At 39.4% G+C, this 25,169-nt stretch overlaps 2 long non-coding RNA genes across 8 annotated transcripts in view; one reads left to right on the forward strand and one right to left on the reverse strand.

Moving 5' to 3' along the window:
• LOC103478267 (uncharacterized) overlaps positions 1 to 3,442 on the forward strand; it is a 66,845-nt gene extending 63,403 nt beyond the window's left edge. For both annotated transcript variants that reach the window (XR_535767.3, XR_001777392.2), the window contains exon 4: positions 1,562 to 3,442. This is a non-coding gene — a long non-coding RNA (uncharacterized LOC103478267). The remainder of the gene's footprint in view (positions 1 to 1,561) is intronic.
• LOC145547580 (uncharacterized) overlaps positions 1 to 24,297 on the reverse strand; it is a 90,845-nt gene extending 66,548 nt beyond the window's left edge. For 3 of the 6 annotated variants that reach the window (XR_014083863.1, XR_014083860.1, XR_014083864.1), the window contains exons 1-3: positions 22,724 to 24,297; positions 22,559 to 22,603; positions 22,298 to 22,415 (exon numbers count right to left, since the gene is read on the reverse strand). This is a non-coding gene — a long non-coding RNA (uncharacterized LOC145547580). The remainder of the gene's footprint in view (positions 1 to 22,297; positions 22,416 to 22,558; positions 22,604 to 22,723) is intronic. The other 3 variants (XR_014083861.1, XR_014083862.1, XR_014083859.1) reach the window with 1 other exon arrangement.
• Positions 24,298 to 25,169: the final 872 nt, after the last annotated feature.

Consider the following 25,169-nt stretch of genomic DNA (forward strand, 5'->3'; position numbering starts at 1 on the left):
CTGCGGTTAAAGCACACTCTCGCAGTTGCCTCAATGAAAGATGAACCATCCCGGTTTCGCCTCCTGCATTATCAGCCCTTCTTTACAGTAGATGATCATGAAAGGGTGCTGATAGTTCTGTTCTGCAGGCCATTGAGGCTCACTTTCTCACTCTCCAGATCGAGGGCAGTGCCACTACGACGCTCATTACGCCCCCACCAAGCCCCTCACCCCTTACACACACACACCCCCTCTTCCATCTGCTCTGCTCGGTAATCGGCACCAGATTGAGGCGAGGAATCTCTCCGCACATGCTGGTGGTTTCTGGCTCGTTGCGTCCTCAGCTTCCCTTTGAGCCGAGGAATTTCGATTTTACATACACAAAGAGGAGAAATTACCGTCGCAAAGTTGGTCCTGTCTCAGAACGCCCGTCTCACTTTGAAATATCCTTCAGAGAGTCTTTGAAGTAAGTGATAAAATGTTATCAGGAGGGCAGAACGAAGGTGGTGGTGGTGGGGCAGAAACAGCTATCCTTTTATGGGTCTTTTAAAAGTGGCATTTTTTTTTTTTTCCTTTTCTTTCCTCTGTCTTTTCTCCACAGGGCTGGTTAATTGTGTCCAGCAGCATGTGGTCTCTGGGGCTTTGGTCCAGGTGTTGGTGTTAATGTTGGGAGCCCCTCACAACACCTGTTAGGGCCAGCGTTAGCATCCGCACAGACGTTTGCTCTGGGTGCCCTGCTTAACCAACCTGAATTACTCCCACTGCGAAATGTGGTCATTTAGAGGCTTTTTGGATGAGCTGCATTAGCTGATGTCATCGCCGCGGAATCTAGACGAAACGTAGCCAAGCTTTTTAACAGTTGTTCAGTTTTTATTTGCATCCGTGGTGAGGACACGCGAATGCTTGGCATTTAAAAAAAAAAAAAAAGAAAGAAAAAAATAATTGCTGGATACAGGAAAAGTTCAGAAAATGCCAACGTTGGATTGAGGTTGGGTGAAAAATAGTTAATACATTACTGCATATTATAAGCCCCACTCCCTACTGTTTTATAATTTATGTATGTATCAACTCAAAATGAGAAACACAGCAGCCTGTCATTTACTTAAAGATGTGTGTCGATATGTTTTAGACTATTAAACCCACAAGGTGTAATAATGAAATAGCTACTTGCTTGCCCTTACAGTCAAAGAAATGATGACAATCTTATGAAAAATTGGAACTTTGACTAATCCAAGATGAAGGAGGACCCATGTTTATCATACAGTGAGTAAGATGGTCCAAAGTGGTTAACAGAAGAGAAATATTTCACTGTGAGACGATGAAATTATGCAACAAAAACCATTTGATTTAATATTCTTACCAATTTACTTTTTATTGGAATGATAAATGAACCATTTTACACCTGTTGCTTTTTTAAACTCTTACAACATGTTTTGTGTCTATGCTCCTCAGAATTTGGATGCCTAACTTTTCTGTTTCCTCGTCATCATCAATATTAACAGTAGTGTGTTTCCTCTGTCCTTTAAACAAACGTTGCCTCTTTTCATTGTCTCTTTGTTTTATGTGCTTTTTGTCTCTTCAGTCCACTGACGAGTACTTTCCATGAAGTCTTGGGGACCATCAACATTTTTCTTTTAGGCAAATGTTCACCGTGGCATCCTTCCACGGATGCGATTTTCACCCAGTTTCTTTCATATTCTTGAATTATAAACACTAAGGTGAGTGTTTTATGGACTCTCTGCACTATAATTTTGGAAGGCTGGACGCTGTAACCCTTTCCAGACTGAAAGATGTCAATGAATGTATTTTTTTCCCTTTTTTAGTTAGATTGAACCATGATGTGTTGCTTTTCAAGTTGTTTCACCCTACTTTGTGTTGTGAAACAACTTCAAGTGATTTTGTGATTTCACTCAACAGACGTGGCTGATCAGGCTTCGGTGTCGCTAGTGAAATTGAACAATTAGGTTAATCTCAGTTAGTTCAACAAGGTTAAATAGTCACCGAACGACCAGGCGCAGGATCAAACCGTGAAAGCGTCGCCAGGTTCCTACAGAAATCCGAGGTGCAACGCACCCTGACACAACACACACAAATAAACATTTCAGACGGTTGAATAAATAAAACTAAGAACAACAATAAACTACATGAATCTGTTTTATGCATTTAAATAACTTCTCTTGTTGAGTTTCCATGCCTTTTATATTTTCTGTTCTGTCTTTTTTATAGTAATCTGCTGATTAGACAAAAGTTATTTTATTTAGATCAAATACATGTGATCTAAATTGACCAAACTGTTTAGTCTATAACCTGGAAGTGGCCCACGGACCCCACTTTGGACACCCCTGGTTTAGGTGGAAGACCATTCATTCCTGGGTAGAGTTGCACTTGTGCAATGTTTTTTTTCTGCTTTCTGAAAATAATATACAAAGCTTGAGATATTGTTTGAAAACCTAACCCTGCTTTTACCTTTACAACTTTCTCCCTGATGTTCCTTCATGATGCAGTTTGTTCTCTAGCAAACCTCTGAAGCCTTCACAGACCAGCTGGATTCACACTCAGATTAAATTACACACACTTGAACCTTATTTACAAAGAAGTTTGCTTCAGATTTTCATCTTGTCATCTTTTTTCTTTTTTACTTTGAAAAGCACGTATCGATTGGAAACCTCAATAAACCCCACTGGAGGTTGTGGTTGAAATCCAACCAAATGTGAAAACTTAAAAGAGGGGTGTGAATTTATTTATTTATTTTTTTTTTGCAAGCAGCCCTGTAACACCGAAGTAGAGAGAACACATTACGGAGCTCGATAGAACCTGACCAACCAGAGCGAGGAAGGATTTCCCAGCTGGAACATTTACATCACATCATATTTGGTGTTTTGACATGCTGCCCTTTGTTTCCTCTCTCGGAGACCCTCGGCGACCGCCGCACACAGCTTTAACAAGATGTTGTGACCTGTTAAGCAGTGGCACTTGAAAGTATTCTTCTTCTGTTCAGCGGTCCACAGAGGCCAAGTTCTTGCCAGGGATTATCAAAGTTAACAGGATTTTAATGGGCCCACGGAGACCGGTAAAGACCCTACCAAGGCCAGGTAGTGCCGTTCCCCTGCACACGCGCACACACACACACACATATACACACACACACACCTCTTGCTCCCCTAATGCAGTCAGGCAGCACTTGCAAGGCAGTGGCTAAATAATAAACAGATGGCCACTACCAGATACAGCCAGAGAGCCCCCCCCCTTAACTCCCTAGTAAAAACCACAAAGGCGGCCCAAAATCAAGCGACAAGCTATTAAAGGCGACATGCAATTTGCAGGTCGAAATGTAATTGTGACCCTCCACTGTAAAAATAAAATAAATTTACCTTTTTGGTGTTTCTGAATCATTCACAGCTGATATATGGAGAAAAGAAGATCTTTGAGCTATAATTAAAAAAAATAAAAAACAAGAAAACAGTTGAAGCCTATACATATTTATGGCTCAGTGTTTTCTTTGTAACTCATTTGTTTTCGTTAACAAAAACGGTTGCAGCTGTTTCTGCAAAAAAGAAGAATCAGTCATTAAAATTGTTAAAATAAATCCTAGCTAGCTAATCCTTTCTGATTAGAATATAGCTAAAAATTGTGTCTTAATCCTAATTTGTAATGGGTAGTAGGTAAGGCTGATATGCTTTTTTTTCTAATCAAGAAATAAATTTAGTGAATGTTAAGCTGTCAAAAAACATGCTTGCAAAAAATTTTTGTATTGGAGGAAGAATTTAGTACTTTAATTGTTTAATTAGTTTAGCAAGAGCTAGTAGCTTAGCAATGGTTGTGAAGCTAAAATCAAACTTCGTACAAGTCATGAATTAAAAAAATATGTTGCACAGTTTTGTACACAAACCTGGAAAGCTGTAGAAGTTTGTCAGTTTTTAGTGTTGCTGGATTGCAGTCAGAAGGTTGTCGGTTCGATTCCAGCTTCCCTTACCTGTTATAGTCTCAAGAACAGCTAATTGCCGAACGCAAAATAGTTGTATTTTGACAGATGTCGGGCTATCAAAGTCTGTCTTTAGTATTCTGCAGATTACTTTGTCACGTTGTTGTGTGTGAAAGTAACAGTGGAAGAGGGTTAAGACTGAGAGAAAGAAACTTACTTATTACTACTAACCAGGGGTGGATCTACTGGGGTGGCAACTGCCACCCCAAATGAGAGCCTTGCCACCCCTGTTGCCACCCCAGCTGGCGACTATGAATTCAATAAATAGTTATGAGAAATCATACATTAAGCGTATGAGTCTCTTTTTTCCGACAACAATGAATGGAACAAAATGTAACCTGACCTACTGCTAAGTAGCAGGAAGTGCGAGAGAAGGACAGAGCGCGAGGCAACAACATTGCTATTTATGGATATAAATTACTGGACTGGACATTACGTGACTTATCGTGCGCCACACATGCACCATTGCTGTCCATTGAGTCAACATTATGGGTGGAAGGAAAATACCACAATCATGCAAAGAATCTGAAAAATGGACGCAATATTTAGCGCTAATTCAACCCTATGAATTAGATAAGAATGGCTTCAGATTTAACAGGTGAGGAAAAAGTTTTAACTTAAAGAAAACATTGAACAAGTGAGCAGTGGGTCAGGTATTCTAGCCTAACTGTTGCTAATCTTCTATTGACTTTGATAACCTTAACATGTGCTGCGCAGTTCGGTGTGTTTTGGTTCCGTTAGCACTAAAACAAGTCATCAGTAGAGCAGCTGTTTAAATCAGCTAATCAACCACCGCAGTGCTCAGGCGAAAACTTATTAATAATGACAATAATAGACATCAAACCTTACAGCATAATGTAACAGACTGAATGTTCTGTTTTGGTGTTTTTGCTTCTTTTTTGTGTGGGAAATGTTTGTTTTTTGGTGTTAATTCCCCTGATCGGTAATCTCTGCTCTATCTGCTCGTTGAGCTGTTGTCTGTCGGTTGCCATGGCAACGGCTTGTGTAAAGCTCACACACACAGCGAGAAAAGACAGAATAGAAGTGGTGTTTGGTTCTTCACCTGTTTATCAGCTTTACTGTACCTTTATTGTGGCGCACTGTCTGCAGCCGCTGTAATTCCTAAAAGTTAAACAAGCAACAAAAACTGAACTAATCCTCAAACTACGACTCCTACAGCATATTTACAATAAAACGACTGACCAATATAAGATAAATTTGATCCTTCTTGCATCTTGACAGAACTAACAGAAACAAAATTGTTTATAGATTTGTATCATGGAGAATTTATCACACATCAGTTTTCTCCTCTTTATATTTAATATATTTATCTGATAACAAATGATGGCGCTACGAATATTTTTGTGACAGATTTCTGCTCGTCCTGCATTGGGATAAAATGGTTTTCTGGACATAACTCAATGAATCACATAGCGACTAATAGGCGCTGTGAAATCCAGTAATACATATCAATTAGTAGGAGTGTGAAAGACATAAAAATAATTAACTATACTATATTAAGGAATTATATTTAATCCTCAGTGCTACATGAAGCTCATTTTGAAACAATGCAAGTTAAAAACAATATTTTGCAACAAGTAAATCAAGTAAATTAAGTCCAATGTTAGGTCTGTGTAAGCTAAACGTGAGAATGAGACGTTTTTAATATATATACTGGCATATGCTGCCACCCCTGAAAAAATCCCTGCCCCCCTCTTGCAACCCCATAAATATTTATCTAGATCCGCCCCTGCTACTAACTAAATTTCCTCTAATTTCCATATTCAAAACCATCCTGATTTCTCCTTTCTTTAATTTTAGAGTAATTTTCGTCATACTGAAATCATCTGGCGGTTGGTCCAGCCAACCATTGAAAGAGGTGGAAAAGTTCTTCAAACCGATTCATTTGTAGCAATTTTTTTTTTCTTGTTTCATGGCTACTACTCTAACAAATGCTGCCGTGGGAGGGACCTATGAGGGTTCTGCTCTTCAGTTCTTGTCAAGTGCGAAATGTTTTTGCCAGGAAGAACTTTACTCTTGCTACCTTGGGTAAAAAACAACAACAAATGGCTCTGAGTCTGAGTCTCCAATAATAGTGGAGAAAAAAAATGCTTTATTTTTTTCTCGTTGCTGTTTGAAAAAGTCACCAGAGGTAATGTCAGGTAAAACAGCAACAGACCTGCTAAGAGTGAAACATTGTAGAGCAGCTTGGAGACAAAACGAATGTTAACATCAAACTCTTGAGTAAACTTTTCAACCTTTCAGTCATTGGCGATAAATATTTTAGCTATGGACAACAGGCAAAACAATTTCCATTCAAGTTCATTCAGATTTTCCCTCCTGCGTGAATTTATTTAGGATCTACACAAGTAAAATTTTGCACTTTTTTTTTTAATGGCTCAATCATACCGGTACGTTTTTACATGCAACAAAGACATAGAGTTCTGAGGGGTCAGATTTACACATTTTGATTTTAAAAAAAATAAAAAATCTAATGTTTTGATTATTTTGATTGTCCCTTTTCCTTGTTCATCATTTTGAGAAAAACGAAAATGACACGGCCTCCTTATTGTAAACAAAGCTTTGCTTTAAGTATTACCTTTACAGACAGGAGCGTTTTATTTCCAGAGGGTTTTGCTCACAAAGCAAACTGCTGATCAACTTTCATAGACTTAAAAAAAAAAAAAAAAGAGAATCGAGGTCCTAATTTTATTCCCCCCCCCATTGGATTATTGTATTTATACAAACAGGCTGGCCTCGTTTCACTGTTCCTGTTGCAATAATCCATGCACTAAACCTCCTTTACAAGAAAAGGCTTATGATGCGAACCTTGTCATATTCAGCACCTGTCAGCAAAATGAGCACTGTACCAGGCCAAGCCGGGAAAGTGGCCTATTCATTATCCTAATCTCATTAGTTAAGATCTGTTAAGTAGAGACTGGTTTTAATGCATGCTTTTTCCTTTTAATTATTGGCCATAAATACATTGGAGTGCATTAGGGCCTCGGGGCGAAGAGCAGAGCAGCTCCTAATAGATTAGGGGACAAGCACATTATCTAAATGTACATATCTAACTAATCATGCATCAGCCATAGCCATGTGAGCTTTGTGACATCAATTGCAGTTTGACATTTGACCCCAGCTTTGGCCTCTCATAATTATCCGGGCGAAATTGACGTCAGGATTGCATCAGGTTCCTCTGAACAATCTGCCCGCTTTCTTTTCCCGTAACGATTAGAGCCCCGTTGCTGTTTCTGAAGAAAAAAAAACAGATTTTTTTTTTTCCCCCCCTAAACTGCTTCCTGGTTAATCATGTTGGGGATTAAATTATTTTAGGATTAGATTTGAAAACATGATTAAGAAATGCACTGTGCTGTAAGTCTGATGATCTCAGAGAGAAATGTGGTGTTTATTTTTTCTTCCCATAATTTACAAGTTGGTAAAAGATCAGCTGTGCTCTCCCTCTCTTCCTCTCAATGGCCTTAATGTGAAAGATCCAACGACGTTCCTTAAAGATGACTGACTTGGTAGCAACTCCGTCGTGACACGAGATTCATGCATATGCTACTCTGAATAAAGTTTCGACTTTATTTTTGTCCCATAAAGGAGATTGTGTAGGTTCATAACCATCTGCTTTAGATTAATAAAAAGTATTCAAGTTTACTAAATCAAACACCATTAAAAGCAAGTCTATAATCAATAGATTAAACACAATTGGTAGCAGCAGAAAGGAGGAGCCGAGCTAGCGTTAGCTCTCGACTCTAATAAAGATCTTTATTAGCAGCAACTGTCTCACTTTGTAGCTGCATTTGCTAGGCAGATAAATCTTTACCAAGAAGCATTTAAGCTACATGTGTATTTGAGGATGTGTTGCTAGGATATTTTAGCAGCTTTCTGAAACCTGGGAGTTTTGATGGGGCAGAATATAACTTGCTTGTATCAAAAACACACAGGAGCGATCTTCTGAACGTCAGCATAAGGCAGGTTATGAAAATTGTCCATTTTTAGAGGGGGGTTTCAAGTATTCGCAGATTTGAGCTTTTTACAGGCTGCTGTCAGACCCTCAGGGTCCGCTGTATATATTTCAAGTCCAAACTCAGTCATCTTAGGAAAGAAAAGGCTGTTTTTGTCACTCTCACATGAAACACATATTCAGTCTACTATATATTACAATCCAAAAAAAGTAGTAAATAATTATTTTTCTCTGTTTAGTGATAGTTTATGGGTTATTTTGCTGTTTAATTGTTATTATTCTAAATCTCAATCATTGAAGACAAAATATAAGTGGGAAGAATTTGGCAGCATTGTAGAACATGGACATCAGGAAAGATCTACCTGAAAATACTAACTTTTTTTTTCTTTTTGTACAATAAATACAATACGTTTTTAAACTAAACAATCGCAAATTCAGTATGGACCAAAATTATTCGATTATGGACTTTTGTTCCACCATCCAGCTGCCCTCCTGTTAGACCACATTATAGCTTCTGCTGATAAAGCCCGGGGGAAAGTTTTGGACTGAAGTTCCGGCCAAACCTGCATCTGCTCCTAATCCTTTTATTACATATCAAAGTCCAACGCAGCAATCCGCAGCACATATCTGCTTCCGTATGAAATCGGGACTCCTCTGTACTTCTTCTGGAGTTGCTCACCAGTCGTGGGGTCAAACAGGTTCCTTCACACGTAAAACACGTCCAACATCATACACAGGTATGCGATGAATCTACGTGTGTTGCACGTTCCCATGAGACGTTCAGCACTTTGATGCCGCCGCGTGTGTTTCCCCATCTCCACAGCTGTATTTGTTGAAGCGCAGAAAAAGATTATGAGCTTTCAGCATCCCCGTACAGTAGGATCGCCGTTTGAAACCGCGAACCGTTCGCGCACAAACGCAGTAATTACTGTCTTGTGTTCAGATGTTAAACACAGGTGATGCATCCACCCGCGCTTCCTCCCCTTTTTAATTACCGTACGTCTGACAACACGCTCGTATGAGTACATTAACTTCCTGCCGGCCGCCTCTCCGTCATTACCAGGCGGCCTCGTTCGTTCAAAGCAATTATGGCTCGGCCAACATGTGCGGATGGATGTCTGAGAGCAGCAGGTCATAACGGTGATATTGTATTGGCCATATTAGCCAGTCAATGCGAGCCCAGGGCAGGTTGATTTAATTACACCATAATACATGAGCTTGATTAGCCTGGCTTTTCTCCCCCCTCCCCCTGGAGCAAATACAGACTGTATGTCATAATTATAATAATGGGGCAAATGATGAACGGTTCAAAGTAATATCCCTTTGTGGTTTGTCACTGTTAATCATAGCAGTGATTTTTTTCTCTCTCTCTGTCTCTCTGTGTGTGTGTATCCGCTCAGTGCCCTGCGGTGCTGAAATTTATTGGATTTTGACACACTGTAAGGAGGGAATGAAAACTGACGTTCGATTATCAGCCGAAGACGATAATGGGGAAAACACATGAAACCAATTTTAAGTCATTTATTGTGGAAAAAAAAAAAAGAAGGAAAAGAAAATGAATAGGAAATCTGCTTTCAGGCCAGTTTTACCCTAAAGCTCATGTTTGAAAAATAATAATAATTTTCCTTATTTTCTCTGAGGTCTTAATGAAAATACTAATCAAAGTAAACTTGGCATTTAGGTAAGGTCTTAAAATAAGTAAGCAAATAAATTAGTTTTGTTTCTTTTTTTTTGTATTTATTGTGTTTTAAATTAAGAACTACACCCCAAACCTCGCACCTATCACCAAAGCAAAAATAATTAATTTGGAAATGCTGTTTAGAGATAATTTACATATAAATGTGTTTGGAATAAAAAAAATAAAAAACCCAAAGAAAAACAATACAAATACACCACTGTGATAAATGACACCCTGAAGACTACAATTTAGAACCAAAATGGAAAACAAGCTGATTACATTCAAGAACAGCTTCTTCTTGACCTTTCTTTCTTCCGAGAGCGTGTGGGCCCTGAGCTCAAGTTTCATGCTTTATTCTTCAACTCTGTTGGCATTTACCTTTTTGAAAATCTTCAACATTTATTTAATTAACTGAGATTGTCTAACTTTACTTTAGTTATAATGAGCAGAAAGAAAATGTAATTACATGAATATGATTTTTCTTTAAAGTCATAACAGTGCAGAACTGATCTTAAGTGTATTGAAATTGAGTTAATTAGACTGTATTAGAGCCGATTAGCTTGCTGGCTTTCTCTTCTTCAGTACAATTTTCCACTGATGAAAAGCGGGTAATTTTTCAGATTTTTTCCCCCCTCTTTTTTTCCAAGACATATTCTCTGTGAAAATCTGGAAATAATATATTGAAAAAATAATGTAAAAAAAAAAAACATTAAAAATAAAACTGTTTAACATAACTGTACATTAAACCCTGAAAAGTGCAGTATGTGTGCTGATTCACACGATAAATAACATAAGCAGATAGTCATGGTTTAAATTTAAAAATACTTAATTATGCGAAAATCATTCCCCCCAAAAAACATTTTATTTTTTTCTCTGACACTTCTCCAACGTTTCAATAATAAAATAAATAAAAAAAACACCTGTGATACCATGCTCTGCCACATGGTGGCAGCAGAGCACCTCTGAGCCTCCATGTGCTCACTCTAGCTCATACAGAGTTTGGGTTTGCGTTTCGCTCATGAAAGCCGCAACGTGTTTGATAGCGCGTAGCATGCTAATAAAACTCCGTGATGCGGCTGACACCGGCTGACACCAGGACAAGAAAAATACGCCCTCGCCCAACTCCTCCTCCTCCTCCTCCTCCTCCCCAATGTCTCCGTCTTGGGAACCCCTTAAATAGCCCAGAATCACCCGCTGCATGTTTATTAGTCATGTACCAGACGAGCGGCTGATGGACACGGATGCTCATTACCAGTTAGTGTTGCTTCATGAGAGGCCAGTCTGATCGTCACTCAGACGCGAACAGGCCTGACTGACTGAGGCGAGAATCGAACTGGAAAGGGAAATGTTGCAGAGCAAATGCAGCTTTCACTATAACAGGACGGGAGACACACAAAAAATAATAATAATCACTATGCACTATGAATATGTTTACATCTAAACACAATATTTTAAATGCTTGAATTAAAAAAAAGTAAATGTTTTATCTGCTTCACCAACCCGGGTAGAGTTTTCTTAGAATTTGTCAATCTTCAACAAAACTACCTCAATCCTCCTTCCCTGTCTGTCTGTGATATCACCAAGTCTGCTTTTAATTAACCTCCACAAAATGGCAGTATTTGACATTTAAGCAAAAACATTTCGCCCCCCCTCCCCTTGCCTATCGAATTCCCCCTTTACTTCACACACTCTGCGTCTGAGGAATGTGCCATAATGCTGCATAATGGGATCAGTCACTGAGCATTAGGCCTGAGAGAGGAGCAGACCGCAGAGGACTGACTGCACGGTTTCAGGCTGCTCTGTCTGAGGCGGCAGGTGCTTTTTGCATGAGAGGGTTCATCAGCACTCAGAGACATTTTCAATCGATTTACCCCAGGAGCCCCTGCAGTGTTCGCACCCACCAGAAGACAAACAGATCTGAGCAGCTCCACGGGGACCAGTTTCTCCCCACGTGGCAACAAATTTCTTGGTAAATGCAAATTCAGACTCGTTTAATTCAGAGATGATCGGTGGGTGATGATGACTGTGTTCACCACCAGATGGTGCAAGATTATAGTTTGTACCTTAACAGTTAATGGATCTCTGTGTCTTTGTAAAAACAATCTTGTAGTGACCTTTAAATGGTTTACTTTAAGAGGAGGTTTATAATATCTTTTGGAGAAAAGAATAAATGAAATATTTTTATATGATTTTTTTGTATTATTTCCATTTTATCATACATATATTTTTCTATTTAAGATGTTGTTTTATTTCCAAATTAAAAAAAAAACAACCTAATATAGTTACATACTTTATTTTTTGGTATTTCTCGTAAGCCTTTAGCTGCACTTCCTGTATAACGGTTATGTACTTGTTGCATTTTCATGGACTATATCTATTTTAAACTTTACTGTCTTCCCAAACAAGTTTTGGAAAAGATGTTATTATTAGCTGAATAAAATAAAACTAACAAAACACGAAGGACGATTTGAAATTCATTCATATTGCAATATAATCTATGAACCAGCAGATGGCAGCAGCATTTCAAAAAAAAAAAAAAATCATTCTCCACAAGAGGAAAAAACACATGCAGCAAAAGCACAACTTGTTTTGTCTGTCTTCATAACTTGTGTGATTTCCAATTCATTCTGACAAAAATGCATCATAATTCGTATTTCACTTAATTCTTAAATTGCAGTTTTGCACATTTTTCAACAAGTCTTTACCTTCATCTAATAACTGTCCCTGAATCTGCACAAATGACAGCATGAAGTGCAAATATGTCGCATCCTCTGACATAAATCTACACAAATAGATCAACATGAGTATCTTTGTGTCAGAAAGTTTCCTGAACTTTATTCAGACGACTGACTGAAGATACGTCAGATCATGTCTAATGTCAAATACCTAGGTGGTCCCTGTGCGACCGGTGTCAAAGACTGGTGCTGCATTTAGTCTGACTTGTTTTTGGAGTTATTGAACCGACTGTCACCGATTCTGTTCGTAACCTTTACGGACAGAATTTCTAGGGGCAGTCACGGTGTTGAGAGGATCCGTTTAGGTGGCCTCAGGATTGAGCATCTGCGTCTTGTTTGCTTCATCAGACCATTACAGTGATCTACAGCTCTCTCTGGTGTGGGTCACAGCTGAACGTGAAGCGGCTGGGATGAAAACGGGGACCTCCAAATCAAAGACCACGGTCTTGAAAATGGTAAAAGTGTCTTCTCTGGTTCCAGGGGGTTTTGTTCTCATTTGACAGAAAAAGTAGGAGTATGATAGGTGGACTGGTGAAGTGTCTGTGCTTGTTTGCAGTTGTAAAGTTCTTGATTTACAGATCGACATGCATTCCTACTATCTATGCTCACAAACTTTGGGTAACGACCAAAAGAATGAGGCTGCAGACACAAACTGCCAAAAAGAGTTTCCTCCACACGGTATGGGCTCTCCTTTAGAGACAGGGTGAGAAGCTTGGTCATCCACGAGCATCTCAGAGTAGAGCCATTGCTCCTTTGCAATGAGAAGAAGCCAGTTGAACCTGTGGGATGCCTCCTAGACGCCTCCCTGGTGAGGTGCTCTAGACATCTCATCACAAAGGAGACCCAGAGGAAGACCCAGGACACACTGGAGGGACTATGCTCCTTGATTGGTCTGGGAATGTCTTGGGATTCCCCCAGAGGAACTTGCCCAAGAGGCTGGGGAGAGGGATGCCTGAGCTGCTCTGCTTAGACTGCTGACCCCGGATTAAGTGGAAGATAATGTTTAGATCCATGTTAAAAACTGTTTTACAAACGAAAACCTCAAATGAGTTGTGTGTGTTTGTACTTAGCCCCTTTTGCTCTCATATCACTGAATACAACCTGGTCCAACCAATTCTCTTCTGAAGTTATCTGAATTGCAAATAAAGTCCATCTGCACAAACTTCAATCTCAGCATAAAGCCAGCTGTTCCGGGAAGGCGCAAACCTCAGAGGTTTGTTGGAGAACATTAGTGAGCAAACGGCATCATGGAGACCAAAGAGCACAGCAGGCATATTAGAGAGAAAGAGTTTAAACCAGGGTTATGTTATAAAATGATATCCCCAAGCCATGGACATCTCACAAAGGTCTGTACATTCATCTGTAATGTAAAAAACATGGCAAGCTCCAAACCTACCAGCTGTCTATCTGTACCGATGGAGCTGGTGAGGAAAGCATTAATCAGAAAAGAGGCCTCTGATAACTCTGGAAAAGCTGAAAAGATCCAAAGGTCAAACGAAAGAATCTGGACAGCTGTTATGTATGTTGTAATATAAAAAAATGCGAGTCAAGAAGAAAACCCATTCCTGAGAAAAATCCATAAGAACTCCCTTTCAGCAGTTTGCTACAAGTCATGTAGGGGATATGTCAAACATGTTGAAGGAGATCTGGGCAGGTGATACTAAAATTGAACTTTTATGGCCAGTATGGCAAAAAAAAAAATCAATTCTCATCACTTTAAATATACTATTCTCTTGGAGAGACAAAATGATTTCTGAATCATACTGTGGGGTATCTTGTGGGATTGATGTTGAAAATAGATGGAGCTAAATACTGGAAATAAAGTAAAATGAACTGAACTTATATAGTGTTTTTACCAGTCATTTTGACCACTCAAAGTGCTTTACACTAGAGTCACATTCACCCATTCGCACTCACAAATGCTCACACATTTATACACTGTGGGCCTTGACCAGGGGCACATTGACATGTGGAGGCTGGAATTGAACCTACAACCTTCTGATCACAAGGTGACTACTCTATCCACAGAGCTACGGTCGCCCCTAGGGACTTTGGGAGCCGTTAAGAGACTCCCAAAGACTTGATCTAAAAAACCCAGCTATAAATCAAGTGTGGTATCCATGGAGAACTGAAAACCAACTAACACAAAGTTCATGCTATGCTCAAGACCACAAACAACTTATATCTTTAACAGCAGAAGAAGTGGTTTTGCCAAGTATTAAGTCAGTGGTGCTGGTAAAAATGCACAACATATATATTTACTTTATTTGTGCAATTTGTTAAATATTGTGTAAATGTTTTTTTTTTGTCAATTATGCTTATATCTTGTGTTGGTCTCACTTTAAATCTTAACATGCATTCAAGTTTGGTTGTAACGGGGTACGATGTAAAACAGTTCATGTCTTTCAATGCTCATTGCAAGGTACTGTAGACCGTCCTTTGTCTTGGTGATCATGTAATTCGCAAGGTCCCAAGGAGAAGTACTTTATACACACATCAAACACACACACATACAAAATTACATAGTACTAACATATTCCAACAGGAGAACAAGCTAGAGCCTGACCAATGGAAAAGTGGTAAATTTCATTAGTCTGAGGGTCTTCTCACTCATGGCAAAGCATAGATTTCTGGGAAGTTCAAGAACCCAGGGCCTGAGTCACTCCCAATTGTGGGTCAGAGCCGTTTCAGGCTGTTGGAAGAAAATTATGTCAGAGGGGCCACTATGGAGTGCATGTTCTCAGCCCGGCTAGCAGGAATTCCCTCTGACAAGGCCTTACCTTTCTTCACACATGGCCCTGTGGACCTGTGGGATAGGCGCTGGGAGGTGATGATGTATGAAATTATATTGTCCAGATGTGTTTATACATGCATCCATAACTGCAAGAAAAGAGAGAGCTATTGTACTTGGCAACAACCACAAACTTTGTTGGATTTTTTGTGACAGACCACCAGAAACTGTTTCAGGAGTGCGAATACTTTCAGCAAGTCCGCCATGGCGCAGACTTGCTCCCGGTCACGTGAACATACCATTCGTCATCAGCGCGGTGGTTCTGGACCCCTCACCCGCCGCATGTTTTTTTTTATTTTTTATTTTTTTATCGGTCCACATGGTTTCTCAGAAGATAGTGGCAGAGATTGTGACACACAGGAGATGCTGAGTAATACCACCTCCTGCTGCCAGGGATGACATCCCGACAAAGCATGGAGGATTTCCCAAAAGCATCAACCTATGGAGGAAATGTTTCATAATCCCAAATCCCACCATGCAGCTGTATAAGGGATTATTTCACCATGTGTTATGGTAAGTAAAGCAGCATATGCCAGCAATGTCCAAATCACAACATGCACACAAAATTCTTAAAAATGCTTCCTTCCTTTCATGTCTTTACTGAAGCTTTGGATTATTTATTTCTTCATTTTTCGCATCGTGATATCTCAAGCCCGGTTTTAGAAAACCAGTGTTCATTGCACTGCGCATAGGACCACATTCAACAAGTCAATAGAAAGAAATAGGCTTGGCTATATTTAATCTAAGTGTGCCACAGGTGGTTAATCTGCTTCACAGCTCAGCATTCCCATAACTGGGGGTGGTTTCTTTGTTTGGACCTTGATTTTCAGACGTTGGGTCAGTGTTTATTTATTGGAAAGGAATCCAAGGTCATGAATCATCATATTTTTTGCGTCACTGCTAGAAAACGTGCCAAAGTTGTAACAGAATATGTTGATTTACGGTTAGAAAATATGACTGTAACAGCAGCTGACTATTCTTTTAAAAAGAAAAAAGAAAAAAAAACTAAAGAATCCCAGAGCCATCCAAGATCTGACTGTAAAATTGTAATTTGTAAATTGAGACTATTACTTACCAAAAGTGTGCTTTTTGTAATAAACCATGAAAGTTATCGGCAGAGACAGCAGCCAGCTTTCCAACTTGAGTGTGTTTCCTGGAGAGGGAGCCCTCATTTCACAATTATACTATCTGGTTTCAGCGCAGAGGGGTCCAAACTGCAGCATCAGGGTATTCCTCCTGATTGGGATCGCTGTCTGAGGTCGGGAACACCACTTTTGGATCCAGCAGAAAAACATACCACCGAGTCGGGTTTCCTGAAACTAGGGGGGGGGACGCTTTAGGCTGCCCGTTGGAATGAAATGACTTCAGATGAATCGACGGCGAGGCAGCGTGTTCCCTCTCAGGGGATCTTTGATTTAATAAAGTCTGTTTCAATTTCTGCAGCGTTCTAGAGTCAGCCCAAACAAAGAGAGAGAAGACGGCACTTTCTTCATTTTAAATCAGCGTGCGCCTAAGTAAGATAGAGTGTGGACAAAAGTTTGTGAATGGGTTTTCTCCCGATTCTAATCTGACTTTCACCCAAATGTGACAAATACTTTTTTTAATATGTGCATGTGGCAGCTGTTAAGACTTTGTAAAGGACATTGAAAACAGATCATAATCCAAATCCAAGTTGAAATCCACCCCCTCTACTATCAAGTGTGGGGTGTGAAGGTTAAGTCTGGGGCCTCATAGGAGTGGTCCAAGATTTGAGCACACACCATCTTAGCTTATTCCTCATGTGATGCATTCAGGCTAGAATGGAATGAGAGCCAGATGGGAGGTGAATAAACGGAGGTGGATGACTAATATCACAGAGTGAATCATAACAGTTTTACCAAAAGTCTCTGTGGTGTGCCGCCGACAGCCAAAAAAGTCAACGGTGCAGATGTTGGACAACAAAAAACGCTGCAAACATTTTCACTCGTTTATGTGGATTTTCTGCAAATTTTTTTTTTTTTTTTTTACAAAACTACAAAACAGTCTAGGAGTCCGGTAATAAATAAAGTTTTTGTGTCAATTCAGAAAGTACAGATGTGCTCTGATTGATTTTGAATAGACGTTTGCCAATATCAGATCAAAGCCGAACACATTCATTAAAGTTAATCAAATCAGTTTCATTATTATGTTGAAAACTTCCAATAGCTTCAAGTAGCAAATGTAGTACAGGTGCGATCAATGTTACACTTTCTCAATCACTGACAGTGAACTCAGGTTGTAAAGCCACAAGAAAGTTACCCTAAAACAGATTTAGAACATGTGAAAATTACAACAATTTTAGAGAAAAAACAGCTTTTATACAAAGTAAAATGTCAATATAACTTCCTTTGTTTACTGACTTCCTTTCACATCAATTCTAATTTGTTTTTAGTACTAATGTGCACGAGTACTCCCAAAAGTACACAACAAACACTTTGAAGATGTTGTCGGCCTGATGTTGAGTTATGGTCACATGGAGCACTTTATGGAAAAACATATTGAAGGTGAATCAGAAAAATAAATTTTGAACAGCTTTAAGAAAAACAACTACGCTGAATGAGTCGTCTTAATCGTATGCTGTATTATATCGATTGTGTATGTTTTTCCAAAAATGTGTTGCTTAAAATATTGAAATAGATGTCCCACTGCAGAATGTTTATAATGTAATTAAGGTGTTTTGATCTATATTTTGTATTTGTACATTTCTTTTTGTAGCTACTTTCATTTTGAATTTGTTATGTGATCTGTGTACGCTATGTATTTTTAGATACTTATGTTGAACGCGTGGATCCCAGGAAGAGTAGATACAGGGAATTGAAACTAATGGTCATCCAAATAACAGAAACAAATAAAGATTTCCTTGTGTTTGGGGATTAAATATATTCATGATTTGTCTATTCTAATTGAAACCATTTTCAAGGCAAAGACCTGGATCAGTCAGTTTGGTTGAACCCACATATCAAAATGTCATACAAAGAGGGGGGGGGGGGAAACCCAAGTGTGAAGCACCCGGCCCACATGGTGACCCTGCAACCCTTTAACCTCCTAAGTCATGCTTGTGAAAAGAAAAATAAATCCCTCCCAAATGGACAGCTGCCACGGTTTCCAAGCAACCCACACAAACTACAGGAAACGGGAGAGCAATCCCATTGGAGATGCCGTGAAAAAAGGAAAGGCATTGACAAGGAGCAGGAAATGGGGAGGAAAAAAAAGGTGGGAGGGAAGAAGGCATCGGTGGCAGGGCAATTAAACCTCCCCATAAATGTCCGTCGAGGGTGATTTTTCTGGACTTTAAAGTCAGAACGATTGGTTCTACACTAGAGGTGACTTGTGGTTGCCGTAATCCAGGATCGATCTATTTTTAAAATCTTTTTTATTACATGTCCATATCAACACAAAGGTCAGGGAATAACACTGACAACTACTGTCAACTCTCCATAGGAGGAGCGGCATGAAAATACATTTATACTGAAGGACACCGACTTCAATCTACACTCTGGTTTTGCTTAACATGTAGTTAAATAACCCAATTTCACCAGCATCACATAGCCTACTAACTCAAAAATGACGTTAATGCTAATGTCCCAACAGGAGTTTTTGCAGGACATTAATAATATCCTGCTACAACACGGGGTTAAAGGTTTAGACCACAACTATAATCAAAAACAGGCAATGTTTTTTGCTTCTGTCTGAAGAGAAATCTAACTCGACACATATACGTGGCTCCATTCTATACTTCTGGCCTATTGATAAATGGACTTATAGCATATTTTAGCAACAGGTAATATGAAGTGGACAAAGTAGACAGGAAAATTGTTCTTTTCTCGAACGCCATCAAAGGTAAACATCAGCGCTTTCTATCAAATTTTGATGTAAGCATTTTGAAGTAAAGAAAAAATTGTTGGAAATGGTAAAACCCCCAAAATGTCAATTTTGAAAAAAAAATAAAAAAAGTTTGTACACTCACTTTAGGTGGTTTTTGGCTGTCAATCCGCTAAAGGAAAGATGGAAAAGCAGCATTTTTTAAATAAGTGCTGACATAGCAAATACTCCCATCCACTTGTGGGTCTGTGCTTTACAAAAGGGACGAAACTCTGAAAATGTTCTGGTCCAAACCTCCTGCACAGAAGGGAGAACTTCCTAAAATGGCCGACGAAAGGTACGCCATTCTGGGATAGGAGTGGTGAATCGCATCCATTCACTGGTGGGTCTGTGCCTTTCCTAGAGACACACAACTCTGAGAAATTTCTAAGTCCAAACCTCAAGCTTGGAATGGAGGAACTCTCTATTTTTCTGAGATGTTTGGAACATCTGTATCTTGTTTATTACAGCCATGCGTAACGTCAACATCTGACAAAATTACGCTCTGTGTAGCCTGATTGATTTGCTTGAAACCAGTAGACGGAAACATGCCTAATTTGCATTTTCCTTTTTTCTCGAAAGTTCACATGACAATTGGATGGAAATACATCTATTGAGAGCTGCCTGAGCAAAGAACACACAGACAGACACTGTTACTGTAGGAGCCAATACAGTCTCTCTTTCACTATCAAAGTCACGGTGAAGTCATCCACGATCTCTTAAAACCTCTAATAAAAAATTAAAGCTAAGACACTTTTCAAGTAAGCATAATGTAGTTAACAGACTTACAACCCAACAAAGCTCACATAGGTGTCTTCCCATCACCAGTTATCACGTCTCTGCAGTAGGAGTCTCAGATTGCACGATACAGCATTTGCATACATTTCCACTTGAGTTCTAGACATCCTCTACAGATCTCAACAGAAAGGCACTCAGTGGTTTTCTTACAAAGAAGATATCAGTTAGAAAAAAAAAAGTAAAATGGCAGTCTGTGGACAAGTCACACAATCTATTGGAAAGTAATATAAAAAAAAGATTACGAGTTCTCCATGTGCACTCATTGTAAAACGGAGAGTACTCCCCCAACAAAGTTCAGAGCTTTAATATTCCAAAAATGGGTTTCTGGGGTGTTCATCAGAACTTTCTCCATTTTTGTTTGATCTTGGTTTAACAATTATGTTAAGAAAAGTTCATTTTAGCATTTAGTAAAGGCTATATCCATTAGTATTTTCGAGGGGAAAAAATTATAACTTAAAATTTGTCCACATTCATATCACAAACTTTAATGTATTTGATATTTTATGTGATGGACTAATTTTAAAGGTCTTTATGACTTTGTAAAAGTAGGGGAGGCGTGGTTGACATTTTGACCTTTAAACTTTCACGAATATCTTCAAAGCCAAAGCAGCACAAACAAACATTTTTAATGCACAAATATTTGATACCAATTTTGTCTGATTTGAAGAAGGTGGAGGGGGGGTGGGGGGGGGCTTTGCTCAGATTGGAGAAAGGCCCTAAAAATACATCCAGGGTTGCAATGGAACGGATGTACAAGAGCACATCCATTGGTTAGAATGGTCCAGTCAAAGTCCACATCTGAATCCTGTGGCAAAACTTAAAAATTTATGTTTACCGACACACTCCAACCCAGTCGGACGGACCTTGAGTCACTTGTTTTTTTTATTCTGTCTGTCTGTTGGAGACACACCCCAAAAAACCTCGCAGCTTCAACTACACTGAAAGGCAGTTTTACAAATTATTGACTCAGAGGGGGCAGAAGACTGGAACCAGACCACATAAAGCAAAATCCATTAAAATAGTAGAACAATACCTCAGTTTTAAATTTACTGCTATACAAGATCATTTGAGGAGAACTCGCCGTAGGACTGGATCTCTGTGGATGGACAAGATCCAAACGTGAGGTACACGGACCATCTTAAAGATTTAATTCTCTCCTTAAACGACCTGATAAAAAAAAAAAAGGCAAGAACTACTTATTTTTCAGAACTCATTACATCACATAGGAGAAACCCTGAGGTCTTATTTGACACATTTGAAAACTCCATTTGTGATCCCTTCTCCTTATTTTACACAAAAGCAGATTGCAATGTTTCTTCATGTCATCCCTAAACTTTTCTTTAAGGATGTATTTCAATGTCTTGGCCCTTTTGTGGTGAACATAATTAATTCTGGGATTTTTAATCCATTTAGTTGCTATTTAGATGTTATTTGTCCACTGTTTAAGAAACCATATTTGGACTCATGTCTACCAAACAGCTACAGACATCTTGAAAGTACTATATTCTCTATCAAAGATCTCGGGAAATACTTTAGCTGAGCAATTATATCATTTTTTTTGGAGGAACATAAAGTTCTGGATATTTATCAGTCACGTTTCTGTAAATTTCGCCGAACAGAAACAGCTTTGTCAAACAAAACAAAAAGTTTCCAGTGACATGTTGGTGGCACCTGATTACGGAGAGCAAGGGAGCGAAGGGGAGGGGGGCACTGCATACACAGGTTTGATTGACAGTGCTAAGACCATCCACCTCACTGATTGGTTGTTTCTAGCTAGCGTTAGCACTGGGAGAAGGCAGAGAAGCTAATTTTTTTCTTCTCATACCATACTGTCACAAGATAGTGACAAATATGTAAAAAAAAAAGAGAATGAATTTGTGTAAAAGTTAACATACTGCAGCTTTAACAAAATGTCTCGAAGCTGAGACTATGGCTGTCCAAAAATGAACTCAAAATGGTAGAGCGTGCTTTTGTCTTATTTGGACTATTTTAACAGTCTTTTTACTTGTCTTATTAAATCAGTTTTAGATTGTCTTCAGTCTGCACAAATTGAAGACTCTTAACAAGGACAAATAGAAGAGAACACATTATCCCAGTTCTGGCCTCCCTGAACTGGCTCCCTGTATATTATAGAATACGGTTTAAAATATTAGTCCTGACGTTTAGGGCACTTCATGGCCAAGCTCCTAAGCTTATACAGAAGTTATTGGAGGTAGACACGATACCACGAACTCATTATGAAACTCGTGGAGATCTCGCCTTTAAGGTTACGACCCGAGGCTTTGGAACTCTCTCCCACTGTCCCTGGGCTGCTTGAACTCCATTGACTCTTTTTCACAAACACCTAAGGATATTTTCACACCGACAACTAGACTACAAAATATATATTTTGGAGTAGATTCTTCCTTTTATGTTTGCATCATTTTGAAGAGCTGTGATTTTAATGGCTGCGATAGGCGCTACCTAAATAAGTTTTACTTACTTACTACTTCTTGAGCAGAAGCGGAGGCGTCCTGGAGTCTTGTCAACGGGACAGAGGCACGGATTGACCTTGGCTGTGTTGCTGATTTACGAGCAAGTTTCCCCAAACCAAGCACAACCTAAGTGCCAAAAACATGAAACAGCTAATTGGGAAGTCTGTTACTGTCGTTATTTTTAGATTAATCCCCCATATATACTAAGGCAGAAAATATGTGGCAAACCAAACTTTTTACATGTCGCTAAATACAGAAGTTGCAAGAACCTGAGGCGATGTGATCAGTTGGGACGGCAATATCAACGTTCCTTTCTGAAAATGGAAAAATGAACAAACCACGTTAATCCCCCCTCGCACCCTGCCCCCCAAAAAACTAAAAAAACAAACAAAAAAACATGATAGTCAGCAGAATATAAAGAATGGAGTTCTTACCAATGCCTGTCCACTTATCCAGGATGCAGACCCGCAGAGCGGCGATTCTCTTTGTGAATCCTGCATGTGCGTTCAGTTAGGAGTATTGATGTTCCTTGTAAATCTCCAATTCTGTCATACTGTAGTTAAAAAGAATAGCAGTGGAAACAATGACTGCCTGTGACAAGTCATCTCTTCGTTTTAAGTGGACACGATGACTGCATTTAGACTGAACACAGATGTCGGAGTGACCCGTCGCGTAACCGAGGCCCTGTCTGTGCCGCGGCTGCGTAAACGGCTTTTTAACGTAGAACAGCCCGGCGGAGGAAACCCAACAGTAAGAACGGCCACGGCGTATGAGCTGGGGTTTAAATCACCAGAAAAGACAAAGGCCTCGGTGCGACATTCAAGGGCCAGAAAAGCGAAACCGTCCAACCTCGTAAGTCCCGTAAGGCCATTACTGGCACCGCAGCTAAAACTCAACGGATGAAACGCTGTTAGACAGAAAATAGGCCTGACGTCATGCTGTTTGGTTTCAAACTGACAATATGGTCCTCATCAGATCTCCTTCCTGCATAATTATCTGTGTTACAAGTCGGGCGGCAGCGTTGCCTCATAGTCGTGCCCTTTTGACCCGTAGGAACTGTTATTGCCGCGGCTTTTGAATTAGCTACACATGCGGGTAAGATACAGGAGCCATGGTGGAGCTCTTATCACAACTCGCACGGTCAGCGAAACGGCTTCGGCGGGATTCAGTAAAGGGTCGTTAGTAAGAAAAACACTGTCGATTTCTCAACCCTGTGGAGATGTGCTTAATCAAGAGAATAACAAACAGCAGAGAGCGCTAGGATTTCTTTTATTTCTGTATTTGCTTTTCGCCGCAGTCGGTTACTTTTTCTTCCCTGTTATTTTGTTTCTTTTTTTTTTTGTTATTATTATTACAGTCTTGCAAAAGTGTACACATGAGCTAAGCTATTTCCTCAGCTTTGAAATTTGTGGTTATACTAGAACCACAAATTTAAACCTAATTCACTGAGACTTTATGATAAACTGTTTTTTGAATTTTTTATTTTTTTTTAAATCATGTGATGCACGACAATCTGTAAATATGTCGACTACAAGTTCTGCACATCACGAAAATGACTGGTCCTGGCATGCGTCATGCTGTGAAGCCGTTCAGATCAAAGCATGTGCACATGTTAAGATGCTAAGTCAAAGTCCAAATGTAAAAATCAAATTGGAAATATAAAATAAGATTTAAAAGCTGCTGTTCACAGGCACTTTTTATTTTCTAGCTGACTGAGCTTGAGAATTAAAAAAATAATAATAAAATGGACAGAAAATTTGAGCAGATATCCCAAAAGTCTTACAGCTTTTACATACATCTTCACACACTTCACATCTTTACTTGAAAGGAAAAAAAAAAAACACTCTTCTCTTTTCCACTTCATAGTCAAGTTCGTCTATCACAGACATTCTAATTAAAGTACAAATGAAGGGATAAGAATACCTTCACAGTGAATCAAACACATTGAAGACAATCGTCACTGGAGCAGCACGTTAAACACCAGCGCACCACTTCTTCCCGATTTTTCTAGCAACAAAGAATTAGTCAAGGGCCGTGTGACAATGAGAGCCACCCGCTCCTCCGCCTTTTTTTTTTTTTTACGAGCCAGACTTGTACGCTACTTCCTGTTCAGAAGAGGAATCTCTGAAAAAAGCCTGTTGCTAATCATACGGCACTGTCCAGACATGCCTAAGATAGCTCGCAGCAGTTCTCCATTGAAGTGTGCCCTTACATGTGCCTGTATGTTCGGACTCAAAGGCAAAAAAAAAAAAAAAAAGGAGAAGTAGGGAAGCAGTTTGGACGCCGCGCACTTGTCAAGGGACGAAAGGAGGCACCCGGCGGAGGAACTTCTTCTTTTTTTCAATTCCGCTGACAAATTAAATGAAACGCCATGAATGAAGGGAGTAATCATTTTTCAGGTAGCTAGCTACATTTCCCCTGGGTTGTTCACAACGGTAGAGATTGTGTTTGACGAATGTTTACAGCTGTGATTCAGGTACCGTGGCACTGGGGGGGAAAAAATTAAATTAAATTTAAAAAAATCTCAGAAAATGGGTAATTATAGCACAGGGGAACTTTGGATTGTCAGCATGCGCACGTTTCCCCGGATATGTCAAACAGGAATTATACGTTGTACGCGGAGATGATTAACTACACAGCCACGAAAGAGGGAAGTTGCTTGAGGTTTGCGTCCTTCGAGTTGTAAAAAAAAAAAAAAAAAAAAGTCCAAACTACTCCCGGGCCGGGACACGCTTCTTCTCCGAGTTTACTGGTTTCGTTTGTGTCATGTCAATATGTCAACTCCGAGCTCCGCTTTCTTTTTTCTTTTTCTTTTTTTTTTTTACATTTTTTCCCCCCTCTTGCTAATGGTTCCTGATGTCTAGACAAACAAATAACAAC

The sequence above is a fragment of the Poecilia reticulata genome, chromosome 16 (assembly GCF_904066995.2).
Source record: "Poecilia reticulata chromosome 16, P_reticulata-male-v2, whole genome shotgun sequence".
Lineage (NCBI taxonomy): Eukaryota > Metazoa > Chordata > Actinopteri > Cyprinodontiformes > Poeciliidae > Poecilia > Poecilia reticulata.